This window comes from Ranitomeya variabilis, chromosome 2, assembly GCF_051348905.1.
Source record: "Ranitomeya variabilis isolate aRanVar5 chromosome 2, aRanVar5.hap1, whole genome shotgun sequence".
Lineage (NCBI taxonomy): Eukaryota > Metazoa > Chordata > Amphibia > Anura > Dendrobatidae > Ranitomeya > Ranitomeya variabilis.
The window spans coordinates 246,062,875-246,077,448 of record NC_135233.1 but is presented as its reverse complement, the minus strand read 5'-3'; the positions used below and the strand labels follow the sequence as shown (position 1 = coordinate 246,077,448).

The following is a 14,574-nucleotide window of genomic DNA, read 5'->3' as shown; positions in this document are numbered from 1 at the left end:
GCTTCACGTCAATCCCAGGTCCTCAACACAGTCCGACCAGGTCTACGGTCTCTAGGTGCTTCCAGGACGACTCCACTCCCAGGAGCCTCTAACACTGACCGTCCAGGTCTACGGTCTCTAGGTGCTTCCAGGACTACTCCACTCCCAGGAGCCTCCAACACTGACCATCCAGGACCTGCAGCACACAGGCCACTCTGCAGTGTCCAGCCAGGACACATGGAAGTGTGTCCACCCTGACAGACTTCCAAAAACACTCACACCATGTGCTACACACACACCTCCTTTACATAGGTGTAACCACACCCAGGTACCTGTCACATGGCCAGTCATGTGAGCGTGACATCACCACAGGTCCTTAAACACAAAACCATCTTAGGTGTTCAGACACGCCTCTTTGGGTGGGTTTGTAGGTGACTGGACCCACTCATCTCTCCAATCACCTGGAAGCCTTCCCAATGTAAACAAATCCCTCAGCAGTAGATCTGCTTGAGCAAAACATACCCAGGCTTCCATCACAGGGCCACCCACCTCTGCGATACATATCGGCCATTCACAACACTGCCAGTCACTGTTTCATCACAACTATGCCTCCAAGTGCATCTTGAAGTGCACACACAGCGCCCCCTGGCTGTAACATTGGTCACTGCGCCACACAGTATTGACATTCATTACGGACCTGCAAAACTTTTTTGCTCAACTCCACTCTCGTCTCGACCATTGGAAAAAGAGGAACGCTCAGTTGAGTTTCAAGTTTGAGTTAAAGCGTTATCCTTAGGAGGAAACCCCTTTAAGAAAAAGACTGTTGATCTTGTATCTATTAGAGGTCATGGAAGTGTAGAAGCATAGGTATTAGGAGGACACCATGATCACCATTAAAAGTTTTTCTTTTTTTCCCCCATGGTGTCCCTAGATGTGGCCATTGGTGGAGAGCTTGGTGGCTCTTTGGCTTGAATCCTATGGGATAGTTGAGCCTTTCTAAAGCAAGGCAGGTGACCTGTGTCCTTACACAATTGGTAGTTGTGGAGGATTGACCACTTTAGTACATATTTATGCAGCACTGGGCAGATAAGTATGAATATGTTTCTGCTGTTTGCTGATGGACTCCAGGCATAGATGGATAAAAAAAAAATGTTCCTTTGGGGTCTGTAAGGACACCGGTGTCCTCAAATATATTTTTCAGTCACCAACAGTCAAGTTCTGCAATTCCTGTGTATATACAAGGACTTCATTGCACAAGTAACGATTCCTGGCATGTTCCTTTTGTTATGTGTTTAACCATGGAGATTTCAAAGTAAAAACTATTAGCAGAAACTAGGGGTAAACATCCACAAATCCAGCTCATGTCAGCGGCTCCTGCCAACATCTGAGCAAACTTCTAGTGGAAACTCATGAATATGGCCTGGTATAATCCAGTTCTACTCTTTTCAGATCCTACGTGTGAGGCTCAAGATAGGAAATCAGGGAGACCATGTAGAAAGCATTTACAGTAGGGTGGCAACTGAGATGTTGGGTTCTTCATGGTAGGAACTGTGAAGATTTCATATTGCAAATTAGGAGCCCCTGGATTTTCAATGGCAGGTTCTAGGTAGGTGAGTGATACAGGAAGGAAAAAAATTGAATTAGTGTAATACAATGTGCCATCTAAACACTTGCTGCAGTTGAGTGGTCCAAGCTTGGAGACCATTTGCGGTTTGCATGCTCAAACTGTGTGAGTCGAAATAAAGGTTGCTCATCTATTGTTTGAATGTGGCACCTTCTCGGTTGACATGTAGGGATGAGTAGAAGGTTCAGACAGTGCTTTCTATCAATGTACAAGTAGGCAATGGGGGTTTCTTGCCGGCATAAAAATGAACATGTCTCTTGTGACTTATAATGGTATGGCTTTGTAAGGGGTTGCAGTATGCCTTAAATACCTCCTGATTGTGCATATCTTAGGCTGTATATAATGTTATGTTCCTAATGCTATATAGTTATGTAGGGAAAGTGGAGTACTCAGTTCAGCCACTAGAGGGGGGCATGTTAGAATACTATAGAGTTAGGAACCAGTTAAATTAGGAGGGCCCTGCTGTGGGTAAGAAAGGGAATTTCCTTTTTTTGAGTGAGCTACAGGAGAAGGCTACAGCAGAAGTGCAAAATACAGATACCACTGATGCATATCAAAATAGAACCTAAAACAGGGATATACCCTAGGGATGGACATGAGTTACAGGGAAAAACTCCACTATACAATATATCCTACAACTAACCGGAGTAGAAACAACCCATCAACATATTGTACTAAAATAGGTAACAAATTTTATTATAAATACAACAATACAAATGAATACACAATATAAAGACAAGATACACGCAGAGCTAATGTACGTGGGACATGAAACACTGAAAATTACACCATGGGTAGATACATCTGACAAGGGCCTGTCAACTCTGAACACACGTCAGAAAAAACTAATATACCATATAAAGTGCATAGTGCCAAATTAGGTAGTGCATGTGTTCAATGTAACTGCTCAACTAGCCCAAATGGGCTAAGGAGAACCATCCACCCATGCCTGTCTTACCCATAGATAGGTGCCAGTGTCAGTCCAGCAGCCCCGACGCACGTTTCACGTTGGCTTCCTCGGGCTGCAGAAGTGCAGCAGAATAAGTGAGCAGGTCGCTCCAAGATGTGGCAGCTTTCTACATGGGCAGATGCCCTCATGTCTCGGGCAAAACGGACAAGGGAACTCCTGAACGTAGTGAAGCTGAACAGGGAGGATGCTGCAGTACCAGTCGAGATGATACGACTCAGGTACCAACTGAAGGACATAAAGAAGAGCACAGGGAAAGCGAAGGATGTGAACTGTTCAGAACTCTGTGTTGATGCTGTTACTGCTGTGGACGTGCTGCAATTGAAAACAAGTAAAGTTCTACATTTAAAGTTGGAATTGGACTCTGTCTCTTTATGTGCCAGATCAAAGGAAGGAGCATCTCTGTTTCTAAGGGAGGCCTCGGAGAACCAGGCAAGTGAGACAGTGGGACTATATATATGTGATGCGGGTGGCCAGGGCACGCTAAGGCAGACACCTATGCAGGCCATGACTACGGCCCTGGCTGACCCTCACACTTTGCATAGTCGACAGGGTGCCACAGCCTTGCAAAGCGGGGATGCCGTGAAGAAAGAAGATGCTGATATTTTAAAAGTGACTAATGTATGGGACGTGACTGAAATTCTGGATGTGACTGATCCTTTATTTGTGACCAAGATGGCGGTCTTAAAGATGGTGGAGAATGGCGCCAAAGAGGAGAATGATGACAGTGATTTAAGCCTTCGTGGGCGTGCCGACCTAGAGATGGCTCAAAAATCTGTCAGGCAACATCCCCCCCGTCCGCCCATGGTGGGTGTGCCAGAGAAGGAAAATGCATCGCACTCTACCACCGAATGCTGTGAAATGGGTGGAGCAGCTGGCATTGACCCTACCTTGGAATGTGGGGGGCACGAGAAAACCCCATATGTAGCTGCGCACGTCATCACGTGCCAGAGGAGGTTGGCTATCTGGAAGAATGTGAGCCAGAAGAAGAAGTTGCCCCGGAAGAGCCTGTTACTGAGGAAGAAGAGACCCAACCCGGGTGGCTAATGGGAGTCGCTGACAAATTTTGGACTGACAGATTCCCCGTACTTACCGAGGAGAGGAGTTGGCGGCTGCTGGAGTTGGAACATCATCATCGGGAACTGGAAAGGACCGATGAGCTGGAAGGAGAGTCTTCCCCGGAGGAGGCCATGCCAGAAATGGAGGAGCCTGCACTGGAGTGCGCAGCTGTCATGGCGGAGGGATATGGCTGTCACGAGCAGTCGTGGCCGGGAGGCTGGAGCGGCAAGAGCAGGACGACGGGCAGATGGTGGTGAGTGAACCTCGGTCTCAAGTCCTGGAATGTCGGTCAGTGTTCAGCAAACGCCCTGCCCCTCGGCCCGTCACATTATCACCTGGAGTTATATGCGGGCCCAGAACAGGGGCCATCGGCTCCCTGTTCCCCGGTCAATGAAGAACCAGGTCCTGCCCCTCTCCTGTCATTGCAGCAGGATATGACACCTGCAGCTGCAGGTTCATCTACTGGAGTACAGGCACAGAGCTGTTGTGAATTCTGTTGTGGGTTCTGCCCTTGGGCTCCCTCCGGTGGTTATAAGTGGTAGTTCTGCTGTTTGTCCTTCACAGCAGTCATCAGGTGCTTCTACTTTGGACGGGTCTATTTAGTCTGGCTTGACCCTTTAGTGAGTGCCAGTTGTCGATTGTTTTTCTGGAGGATTCACATCTCTGCTTGGTTTCTCCTGCTGGATTGTCTGGGACTTGTGCGCGGTCCAAACCTTGCTGCTCCCGCGCCAGTGGGTTGCTTTTGCCTTTGCCGGTCCCTGAGAGGCCTTGGACGCATATTTCTATGGATTTTATTTCGGATCTTCCGGTTTCCCAGAGGATGTCGGTTATCTGGGTGGTCTGTGACCGGTTTTCTAAGATGGTTCATTTGGTACCTTTGCCTAAATTGCCTTCCTCTTCTGAGTTGGTTCCCTTGTTTTTTCAGCATGTGGTTCGTTTGCATGGCATTCCGGAGAATATTGTGTCCGATAGAGGTTCCCAGTTTGTTTCTAGGTTTTGGCGGTCCTTTTGTGCTAAGCTGGGCATTGATTTGTCTTTTTCTTCCGCATTTCATCCTCAGACAAACGGCCAAACCGAGCGAACTAACCAGACTTTGGAAACTTATTTGAGATGCTTTGTGTCTGCCGATCAGGATGATTGGGTGGCTTTTTTGCCATTGGCCGAGTTTGCCCTTAATAATCGGGCTAGTTCTGCTACCTTGGTTTCACCCTTCTTTTGTAATTCTGGGTTTCATCCTCGTTTTTCTTCAGGGCAGGTTGAGTCTTCTGATTGTCCTGGGGTGGACTCTGTGGTTGACAGGTTGCAGCAGATTTGGGCTCATGTTGTGGACAATTTGGTGTTGTCTCAGGAGGAGGCTCAGCGTTTTGCCAACCGTCGTCGGCGTGTGGGTTCCCGGCTTCGGGTTGGGGATTTGGTCTGGTTGTCTTCTCGTCATATTCCTATGAAGGTTTCTTCCCCGAAGTTCAAGCCTCGGTTTATTGGTCCTTATAGGATTTCTGAGATTATCAATCCAGTGTCTTTTCGTTTGGCCCTTCCAGCCTCTTTTTCCATCCATAATGTTTTTCATAGATCTTTGTTGCGGAAATATGTGGTGCCCGTGGTTCCCTCTGTTGATCCTCCTGCCCCGGTGTTGATTGATGGGGAGTTGGAGTATGTTGTGGAGAAGATCTTGGATTCTCGTTTTTCAAGACGGAGGCTTCAGTATCTTGTCAAGTGGAAGGGTTATGGCCAGGAGGATAATTCTTGGGTTGTTGCCTCCGATGTTCATGCTGACGATTTGGTTCGTGCTTTCCATTTGGCTCGTCCGGATCGGCCTGGGGGCTCTAGTGAGGGTTCGGTGACCCCTCCTCAAGGGGGGGGGGGGTACTGTTGTGAATTCTGTTGTGGGTTCTGCTCTTGGGCTCCCTCCGGTGGTTATAAGTGGTAGTGCTGCTGTTTGTCCTTCACAGCAAGCATCAGGTGCTTCCACTTTGGACGGGGCTATTTAGTCTGGCTTCACCCTTTAGTGAGTGCTAGTTGTCCATTGTTTTCTAGGGATCCACATCTCGGCTTGGTTTCTCCTGCTGGATTGTCCAAATCATCAAAGATAAGTCCTGGCTTTGTTTTTGCAGTCCACATGCGGTGGACTTTATAGTTCAGTGAATTGCTATGTTTTTTCTTGTCCAGCTTTGTCTGTGTAAGGATTTATTCAGCCAAGCTGGAAGCTCTGGAGTCGCAGAGTTACCCTCTATGCCTTTAGTTAGGTGTGGAGATTTTTGTATTCTCTGTGGTGGATTTTTGTAGTATTTTAATACTGACCGCACAGTACTCTGTCCTGTCTTTTCTTTCTAGGTAGCGTGGCCTCCTTTGCTAAATTCTGTTTTCAGTCTGCGTTTGTAATTTCCCTCTCCTCTCACAGTCAATATTTGTGGGGGGCTGTCTTTCCTTTGGGGATTTTCTCTGAGGCAAGATAGTTTTCCTGTTTCTTTCTTTAGGGGTAATTAGTCCTCCGGCTGTGACGAGGTGTCTAGGGAGTGACAGGAACATCCCACGGCTACTTCTAGTTGCAGTGTTCAGTTCAGGGTCTGCGGTCAGTATAGAGGCCACCTACTCCAGAGCTTTTCCATGCTGCTCCTAGGCCACCAGATCATAACACAGAGCTCAATGTGGAGTGGAGCGGCACGGGACATGTGCCGCTGACAAGTGGATGCTGTTTAAAAAGATATTACTCCTTTGCAAAAGTAGTGCTTTTTGCAGCGGACCAATTAGAAAAATGTGACTGTTCTGCGTACCTGTGGGCAAAGGAGCCCTGGAGCACCCCCAAATTTGGGTGCAGTGTGGTCGATACAGGCCATGGTTGAGCGTTATTTTTCCCCTATTGTACTGTTTATTTCTCCTCTGCTTGATAGCAGGACTTTGCCCTTGCAGAGTTACGGACGCTTGGACAGGGGGACGGACTCTGTGCGATTGCGGCAACAGACTGTGTTCCAGGACCAGGCAGTGCATCGACAGTGAAAAGGGGGACCGTACTCTGCACAAAGGGAGGGTCATGTAAAACAATGAAGTGTGTGAATGGACAGCTTATGTGCTCAGGTCCTGTGGATGGATGGGACCGGGGCCTATTGTACAGCAGGTGTTACCTGGGGGACTATGAACCAGGCTCCTATTACATGAGAAAAGACTCTTATGCGGTGTTTTGCATTTTACGAGCTGTGCTCACATTGAGATAACAATTTATTTATCTTATCTGTCTCCCTGTGAGGAGTATCACTTTGTGAATATTAAACTTTTATGTATGGCATGGTCAGGGACGACCACTATTAAGGAAAGGGGGAATGTAATGGATTGCAGGATGCCTTTAATACGTCCTGATTGTGTATGTTTTGGGCTGTATATAATGTTATGTTCCTAATGCTGCTTAATGTACTGCTGTATATAGTTATGTAGGGAAAGTGCAATACTCAGTTCAACTAGAGGGGGGGCATGTTAGAATATTATAGAGTTAGGAACTAGTTAAATTAGGAGGGGCTGCTGTGGGTAAGAAAGGAAATTTCGTGTTTTCAAGTGAGTCGAGCCAGGGAGCCCAGGCCAGTCAGGAGGGCCAGGGTACCCAGGCAGAACAGTGGGCCACGTAATGTTAAGAAGCTAAGAGCCCAGCCGTCCAGGGTCTGCAGTGGTCAGAAGCTACAGGAGAAGGCTACAGCAGAATTGCAGCAGAAAAAGTGAGCAGGTCGCTCCAAGATGTGGCAGCTTTCTACATAGGCGGATGCCCTCATGTCTCATGCGAAACGGACAAGGGAACTCCTGAACATACTGAAGCTGAACAGGGAGGATGCTGCAGTACCGGTCAAGACGATACGACTCGGGTACCAACTGAAGCACATAGGGAAGAGCACAGGGAAAGCGAAGGATGTGAACTGTTCAGAACTCTGTGTTGATGCTGTTACTGCTGTGGACGTGCTGCGATTGAAAACAAGTAAAGTTCTACATTTAAAGTTGGAATTGGACTCTCTTTATGTGCCAGATCAAAGGAAGGAGCGTCTCTGTTTCTAAGGGAGGCCTCGGAGAACCAGGCAAGTGAGACAGTGGGTCTATATATATGTGATGTGGGTGGCCAGGGCATGCTAAAGCAGACAGCTATGCGGGCCATGACTACGGCCCTGGCTGACGCTCACACTTGGCATAGTCGGCAGGATGCCACAGCATTGCAAAGCGGGGATGCCATGAAGAAAGAAGATGCTGATATTTTAAAAGTGACTAATGTATGGGATGTGACTGAAATTCTGGATGTGACTGATCCTTTATTTGTGACCAAGATGGCGGTCTTAAAAATGGTGGCGAATGGCACCAAAGAGGAGTATGATGACCGTGATCTAAGCCTTCGTGGGCGTGCCGACCTAGAGATGGCTCGAAAATCTGTCAGGCAACATCCCCCCGTCCGCCCATGGTGGGTACGCCAGAGAAGGAAAATGCCTTGCACTCTACGAGTAAAGTTCTACATTTAAAGTTGAAATTGGACTCTGTCTCTTTATGTGCAGATCAAAGGAAGGAGCATCTTTGTGTCTAAGGGAGGCCTCGGAGAACCAGGCAAGTGAGAGAGTGGGACTGTATATATGTGATGCGGGTGGCCAGGGCGCACTAAAGCAGACACCTATGCGGGCCATGACTACGGCCCTGGCTGATGCTCACAGCTTAACGATCTCCTATGATCACATTGTAAGGAGACAGGGTGCCTAGATCTGGCTCCAATTTCAGCAATTAAAGGCTGGTGCTATCTGTATATTACAGTCAGCACTGTTATGGTTCTCAATGGCAAGAGAACATAGCCCAGCAAACATACGAACTAGCTCTTGGAAGGATGGAAACTAAACTGACCATGAACTAAACCTGCCGCACAACTAACAGTAGCCGGGTAGCGTAGCCTGCGTTTTATCCCTAGACGCCCAGCGCCGGCCGGAGGACTAACTAATCCTGGCAGAGGAAAATATAGTCCTGGCTCACCTCTAGAGAAATTTCCCCGAAAGGCAGACAGAGGCCCCCACAAATATTGGCGGTGATTTTAGATGAAATGACAAACGTAGTATGAAAATAGGTTTAGCAAAATTGAGGTCCGCTTACTAGATAGCAGGAAGACAGAAAGGGCACTTTCATGGTCAGCTGAAAACCCTATCAAAATACCATCCTGAAATTACTTTAAGACTCTAGTATTAACTCATAACATCAGAGTGGCAATTTCAGATCACAAGAGCTTTCCAGACACAGAAACGAAACTACAGCTGTGAACTGGAACAAAATGCAAAAACAAACAAGGACTAAGTCCAACTTAGCTGGGAGTTGTCTAGCAGCAGGAACATGCACAGAAAGGCTTCTGATTACAATGTTGACCGGCATGGAAGTGACAGAGGAGCAAGGCTAAATAGCGACTCCCACATCCTGATGGAAACAGGTGAACAGAGAGGATGATGCACACCAGTTCAATTCCACCAGTGGCCACCGGGGGAGCCCAAAATCCAATTTCACAACACAGCACCTGATGATTTTGGTGCGAGCTCAACTCCTAAGCACGCTACATGCACCCACATCCAACATGCACTGTACATAATGGCAGATATCAGAAAGGGGTTAAACTTTACCAACTTAAACCAGACAACCCCCCAAAAGGGTTGTCCAGGACTTGGCTATTTACAGGTTGTAGTGGTTGTTCTAGACACTGCTGCTCAACTAAGCTGAAGTTTCCGAAAACTGCTACTGCACACTATATGGAGCTGTGCTGTTCTGGCTCCATACACTGTGTCTTTCTGGTTGGCTTGGGACCTAGTAACAGGTGATAGGCTATGTTCTCAATATCAGATCAGTGGAGTCTGACACCTAAGAATAGGTAATCTATATGTCCATCTTTAAAACCCCTTTAAAGAGGACCTGTCACCCTGTCACGTGGCTAGTTTTTGCTCCTACTTTATTCCCACTGTTCCTGGGTATTCAGTTGTTTGTTTGTTTTTTTTAATCTGCGATACGGTTGCAGAGATATTTGCCTTTTAGCTATTGCTAACTTGTATGGTATTTACCAAAGAGGTGTTGCTCACGGGATCCTCTGGGGTGTGTCTTATGAGCACCTCACCCTTGTTAAAAACCATAAAACGTAGTAATATATAAGAAGGCACATATATTGGGAACCATATTGCAGATTAAAAAAAAAGAAAATGAATACTCAGGGGAACCAAGGGAGTAAAATAGTATAATTTGACCACTTTTGATCTGGTGACAGGTCCACTTTAGCCTCCGATCGCAGCTGTTAGCTAATGCTGTCTTCTGACAGCGTGGGAACCGCGGCTCTCTGACCGGCGGGGATGGTTTCACCGCTGATAAGTAGCGGTGTTTGCTGCGTTGTCATGCACATGTCAGAGTGGCATGCTCCCCATTCAAGTGATTGAGGTTCGGGTCCGCTTCTCAGTGTCTCTGCTGGAGGACAGGCTGTATGGACGCATCATGCAACCATGCAGCCTGCCATCTAGCGGTAGTAGAGCGGACTCTGAGGTCTCATCCTGCTGCCCTAGACTTTTCTGCAGCCAATACGCTGCAAAGAAGGTCAACCTGTGTATTTGTAGCATTTTTTTTACCATCCATTCAAGTCAATGGGTGAAAAACGCTGAAAGAAGTGACATGCTGTATGTCAAAAAACTCTGCAAAGCACAAAATCCTGATGACAAAAAAAACAGTGTGTGCATGAGATTTCTGAAATCTCATAGGATTTGCTGGTACTGTAAAAAGCAGCAGAAAATTTGCATTAAACGCAGCAAAAACGCCCAGTGTGAACATACCCTAATAAGAAGAAAGTTTCAAAATGGTAAGTTGTGCTATTCAAAAAAACAAAAAAAAAGTCCCTTAAAAAAATGCAACTTCCTACACCTCTCTCCCTATCCGATCTTCATTAGGGATCTACATTGGGTAAGCTGGCATCACATATCTCACCCACAAAAAAATACCTAATGTGATCGGATGCAAGCTCCTTACAAAGAGTCATTTGAAAGTGCAGGATATTAGCCGAGTCTGATCTTATGAGGGAGATGATGCAGTTTATGTTTAAGCTTACACTACACATTAGCACGTATGGGAGCAATAGAAAGCGGCAATATTAAATTTAATGGACTTGGTAATTTGCAGGCTGCCTCTCTTGGTATTCTCCGGGTACCCCCAGGTAGAGGGAAGAATAACAATCGGGATACATAAACAATTTCCAGACCAGCAGGGATTTCATGTACTAAGAAGACTTATTAAGGCTCTAGGATTGATGGATTATGTATGGCGCATTCAGCAACATTTATAGATTAACAGACAATAGTTAGAGCGCCGGCGCCCTGGTAAGAATTTATTAAAATGGAAGGATTTTGCAGGTGCATTATTCTGCCTGACTAAAGCAGCCTCCTGATGGGTCACCATATCATATCTTGCGTACGTTACCTGCTACATGATGACAGTCCTTGGTAATTATAAAGGATTATCATACATCAGACATCACTTAATGAAAAGATGGGTGGCTATGTGTTCAATTGGCTGATGGCAATCTCTCCCAACTCCCCCAAGCACATTAACACTTATCTTGATCGTTTCTTCATGTGTTTTCAATGGGGAGAGGGGAGAAAGACGCTGCCAGATATTGTTGGATGTCTTTTTATCTCCCCGAAGAACAAAAGGATCAGGCTTTTACTTGCATGAGCCCAACCTTCTCTACCCCATCATCATCTGTCGGGATTACCCTATACATATCCATCTTTCGGCTTTTTCCTCTTTTTTTTTTTCTTCACTTTGCTCTGCATCACTCCATTGCAGAGATATTCACATTTGTTATTTCTGGAGCTCATTATGTGAAATCTCTGCTTTCCAGTCCAACTGGGTATTTCTTTAGAGTTTTCGCAGGGGGCGTGCGCGTTCACCAGTCCCTCTAAGACACTGCCAATCATAGCTCGGTAGGTGGTCTACCAGTATCAAGCACTGCAGAGCTGTGATTGGCAGCTTCTGGGAGGAAGGTGTGAATGTGCACGCCCTCAGAGGAAACTCTGGGCTACAAGTAGAGATTTCACATACTGCTCTCCAGAGGACTCACTCCATTACCGCACCCTCTTGTAAACCTGATGTCCTGATGGATGTATGAACATACCACAGTTGTAAACCAATAAAGGTCACGAATGCACAGCAAAAAGGGTGAGTGCCACATACTTTTCTTGTCTTAAAGATTTTCCAGCCACATGCTAGAAATGCAGAGCACCATATACCCAGAGACTTCGTGAAAGCTGCAAATCGGTGATAATCTGAGTCCTAGTCCTAAAGAGTTTGCACTCCTCTTGTGCCGCCCATTTCATTTCTTCTGATTTTTTGGAAGTATTCTTTATTATGTCTAAATCTAGTTCCTGACATATCTTCTGCTATATTTGTGGAGGGAGCAATAACGTGAACCCTACCGAATGCTAGAAGGCTGGCCTGGGACTATTATTCTGCCCAATTTATAAGCCCTAGTATAGAGTAAAGGTACCTTCACACGAAGCGACGCTGCAGCGATAGCGAGTCAGCGACAACGATGCCGATCGCTGCAGCGTCGCTGTTTGGTCGCTGGAGAGCTGTCACACAGACCGCTCTCCAGCGACCAACGATGCCGAGGTCCCCGGGTAACCAGGGTAAACATCGGGTTGCTAAGCGCAGGGCCGCGCTTAGTAACCCGATGTTTACCCTGGTTACCAGCGTAAAAGTAAAAAAAACAAACAGTACATACTCACCTGCGCGTCCCCCAGCGTCTGCTTCCTGACACTGACTGAGCTCCGGCCCTAACAGCACAGCGGTGACGTCACCGCTGTGCTTTCACTTTCACTTTAGGGCCGGCGCTCAGTAAGTGTCAGGAAGCAGACGCTGGGGGACGCGCAGGTGAGTATGTACTGTTTGTTTTTTTTACTTTTACGCTGGTAACCAGGGTAAACATCGGGTTACTAAGTGCGGCCCTGCGCTTGGTAACCCGATGTTTACCCTGGTTACCAGTGTAAAACATCGCTGGTATCGTTGCTTTTGCTTTCAAACACAACGTTACACGGCGATCGGACGACCAAATAAAGTTCTGGACTTTATTCAGCGACCAGCGACATCACAGCAGGATCCTGATCGCTGCTGCGTGTCAAACTAAACGATATCGCTAGCGAGGACGCTGCAACGTCACGGATCGCTAGCGATATCGTTACAAAGTCGTTTCGTGTGAAGGTACCTTAAGGGTGTTTGAAGTAGCTTTGTAATCTATTTTGGAGAGCTGATTAATGGGCTGAATGTATTTAAAATGCATTTATCATTCCAGGTGGCTTTTTAAAATAAGCTGTGTGTACATTGTGACTAACAATATTTCTGGCCATTATATGACTTGTATCCTGCATTTTTCACCAGATTCCCCCGCAGGCTCTATCTCTGATTATCAGTTGTCTCTGAGCTGGTGAGTACAGACTAGCTGCTATGATGTCTCCCATTCACAGCATACACAGACATGAGGGATTCTTGCTATCCTGTATCTATGTATGGGTTCTGATTATATATTCATGTACTGATGGTGGTTCTAGTGCTGTATTCCTGTACTGATTGCTGATGGTTTTGGTGTTGTATGCATGTACTGAACCTGTATTAATGTACAGATGGTGGTTTACAGGATGTGTGTTCCTGTAGAAATTTTGTTTTTGATTCTGTATTCATGTACTGATAACGGTTCTTGTGATGTATTCATGTACTGATGGTGGTTTTGATGCTGTATTCATGTGCTTATGGTGGTTCTGGTGACGAATGCCTTGGGTTGTTGATGTGCTACTTTATACATTTCTTCTATAAATCATTAAAAGTTGGCATGTATGCAAAAGTGCCATGTATGCTGCACAATTTGCACCCTAGATCCATCTACCTCTTTCCCTACAAAACTTAATTTTGAGAAACCACACAAATCCTAAGTTTCAACTGCGGCACTTCTGCTTTACGGGATTCTGACCGGAAATTTTACATTTAGGAAATTAAAAAATATATATGAAAAGTAACTGACAGGCAGGATGGTACTGCTGTGTATGCAGCAGTGAAGTGACGGAGCTTCTCCCCGAGTGTCTACATTATTGATAGCTGTGAATGATTTCATATTTAATCGTAAGACTATTAATTACACTGCGGAGGAACCGCACATTCCCGACTTGTCTCGCCAGCTCAATTATTTAGTGATGTACCATATTTTAACAGAATGCTAGCGACGACATTAACACAACCATTCTCCCATTAAATGCCATTTGTCATAGGGGAGAAATAAAAAAAAAATGACAAAAGAAAAATGTGATTTATTTTGCAGATATAAAGTTAAATGTTGAAGATCTAGGACCGCATGACGTTCGCCTGGCCAAATAAGGTAGTGTAAAAAAATTCTGCAGTTTCTTTAACCAATTGGTTTAACTAAGTACATGAAGGAATCAAAATTAATTGATGTAAAGGTCATGTGGGGTCTGCGGGGGTGGGGCCTGTGCTGTCAGGAACCAACTCCAAGGAACACAAGTAATAACATAAGCTTAGAGTTCGTTACCAATACAATAATTTTAAATATAAATATATATATATATATATATATATATATATATATATATATATATATATATATATATATATATATATATATATATATATTTTTTTTTATTCATTTTTCCTTTTAGCAGCCATTTTAAGGTGTTCAATGGTGAACATATAGGAACTGTTAGTTATCAAGTTTCATCACATACAGAAAATTTCGATTTGAAACAATTATTCAATACAATACTATTGCCTTAATACAGGCACCACAGGGCAGCACATAGTGCCCAGAACTTTGTGGTACAGAACCACATGAACTCATACATATACAGTACAGACCAAAAGTTTGGACACACCTTCTCATTTAAAGATTTTTCTGTATTTTCATGACTATGAAAATTGTAAA

The 14,574-nt window shown here is 45.5% G+C and overlaps 1 long non-coding RNA gene across 1 annotated transcript in view; it reads left to right on the top strand.

The window, feature by feature from the left end:
- Window positions 1–14,009, top strand: part of LOC143809302 (uncharacterized) — a 67,565-nt gene extending 53,556 nt beyond the window's left edge. The window contains exon 4 of the long non-coding RNA XR_013222204.1: window positions 13,957–14,009. This is a non-coding gene — a long non-coding RNA (uncharacterized LOC143809302). The remainder of the gene's footprint in view (window positions 1–13,956) is intronic.
- Window positions 14,010–14,574: the final 565 nt, after the last annotated feature.